This window comes from Cebus imitator, unplaced genomic scaffold, assembly GCF_001604975.1.
Source record: "Cebus imitator isolate Cc_AM_T3 unplaced genomic scaffold, Cebus_imitator-1.0 Scaffold17, whole genome shotgun sequence".
NCBI classification, from domain to species: Eukaryota; Metazoa; Chordata; class Mammalia; order Primates; family Cebidae; genus Cebus; species Cebus imitator.
Genome location: NW_016107332.1, coordinates 3,583,421 through 3,585,635, shown reverse-complemented (window position 1 = coordinate 3,585,635; position 2,215 = coordinate 3,583,421). Strand labels below are relative to the sequence as shown.

General features: G+C 50.2%; 1 pseudogene; it reads left to right on the top strand.

The window, feature by feature from the left end:
• Window positions 1-612: 612 nt before the first annotated feature.
• On the top strand, window positions 613-1,515 carry LOC108290021 (annotated as a pseudogene).
• Window positions 1,516-2,215: the final 700 nt, after the last annotated feature.

Sequence of the window (2,215 nt, the reverse complement as noted above, 5' to 3'; positions counted from 1 at the left end):
GTATCACTATTTGGGTTCCACCACTGGGCAGGCTGGGTTTTGTTGCTAACAGAGTTGTTGTTTGGGACAAGTGGGACCAGAGGCTATACTCCATGGAAATCCACAGTTGAGGCTTGCTGCCCTGCCTGGGTGGTGCCTTGATGGTGGGCTCTGGGACCAGATCAAGTCACTGATTGGCCTCCCATGTCTGGCAGGTTTAGCACCTGTGTTTTGAAGAATGCAATGTTGTGGGCATCTTCCTGAGTAGGCAGGGCCTTGTAATGGGCTCTGAGGCTGGGCTTTGATGCTGGATGTCTAGACACTAAAGCCAGGTTGAACTTCCCACCATGCTTCTGGGAGTGATCAATTCAGCTTTGCATGTAGCCTGTGCTGTTGGCTGGTATCTCTGACTAGGCACCACAGCTGGCAGGAACAGAGAGCTACTGCCAAGATCTGCACACTGGTCACTGTGAGCTCTGCCTCCTTTGTTTCTAACTGACCCCGGACAGTCTAACCATGCCATTACTCCCAGTGTCCCTCATAAGGCAAGACTGGTGTGAGCTTTCTGGGATGCACCCTGGAATGCTAGGGAAGCTGGATGTCTGTCTCTGGTTGTTTTCCTGTTTTAAAATCATGGGACCCAGGCCCTCCCACAACTACGGCCACTATTATAAGGCCATCGAGGACCTGCAGGACAAGATTCTTGGTGCCATCATTGAGAACTCCAGGGTGGTCCTGCAGATCGGCAATGCCTGTCTGGCTGCAGATGACTTCTGAACCAAGTATGAAAGGGAGCAGACTCTGCTCATGAGTGTGGAGGCTGACATAATGGCCTGCACAGGGTGCTGGTTGAGCTGACCCTGGCCAGGACCGACCTGGAGATGCAGACTGAAGCCCTGAAGGAAGAGCTGGCCTACCTGAAGACATCAAGGCCCTGAGGGGACAAGTGGGAGGCCAGGTCAATGTGGAAGTGGATTCGGCTCTGGGCACCCACACTGCCAAGATCATGAGTGACATATGGAGCCAATATGAGGTCATGGCCAAGCAGAACTGGAAGGATGGTGAAGCCTGGCTCACCAGCCGGACTGAGGAACTGAACCTGGAGATTGCTGACCACACGGAGCAGCTCCAGATGAACATGTCCAAGGTCACTGACCTGCGGCGCACCCTCCAGGGTCTTGAGATTGAGCTGCAGTGCCAGCTTAGCATGAAAGCCACCTTGGAAGGCCACTGACGCACTTTGGAGCTCAGCTGGCACAGATCCAGGTGCTGATCAGCAGTATCGAAGCTCAGCTGGGCGATGTGTGAGCTGACAGTGAGCGGCAGAATCAGGAATATCAGCACTTCATGGACATCAAGTCGCAGCTGAAGCCGGAGATCGCCACCTACCTCAGCCTGCTCCAGGGTCAGGAAGATCACTACAACAGCCTGTCCACCTCCAAGATCCTCCAAGGCAGCAGGCTCCTGGGCTTCTGCTCTCCATTAGAGGGTGTCTCCTGGGTAGGAAAATGGGAAGGAAGGGATACTTACCCCTAGCTCTTCCCCTGAACTGCCAATAAAATTTTATGGCCCAAGGAAATAATAAAATAAAATCATGGACCCAGGGGAATTCTGTCTGTGTGGCCCTGTGCCAACTTGAGGGGAAAAAGGAGAAATGTGGTCAAAATAAAACCATGTCTCTTACCCTTTAATGTGGTCCACACTGGAGTCAGGCTCATTCCCAATTTAGGGGTTTTTTCACAAAAGTTCTTGTCTGTGGGTAGCTGTTAGTTGGACTTTTTGTTGAAGGGACATGAAGTCTGGGACCTCCTATTCAACATCTGCTGTTGTCACTCTCCCCTCCTTGTTCTTTTTGACTTAAAAAAGCGTCTGTCTGATGCAGTGGCTAAAAGCTATAATCACAGCACTTTGGGAGGCCAAGGAGAGAGGAGAGCTTTAGGCAAGGACACTGAGGCTGCAGTGAGCCCTGATCATGCCACTGCACACCAGCTTGGACAACACAGTGAGACCCTATCTCTACCAAAATAAATAAAGTGAAGCCTTACAGCTCCTTTTGGTCATCTTTACCTTTTTTTTTTTTTTACATCCTCAATTCATTAGGGTCTCACTTGATAGCACTTTTATAGTAGGTTTGCTACATTTCCACATTCACCTTTGGTTACTCTTCCTTCTTATAAACATGTCATTTGAAAATTTGAGATTAATAGACAACCATTCAACTTTCCTGAGCGGTCTC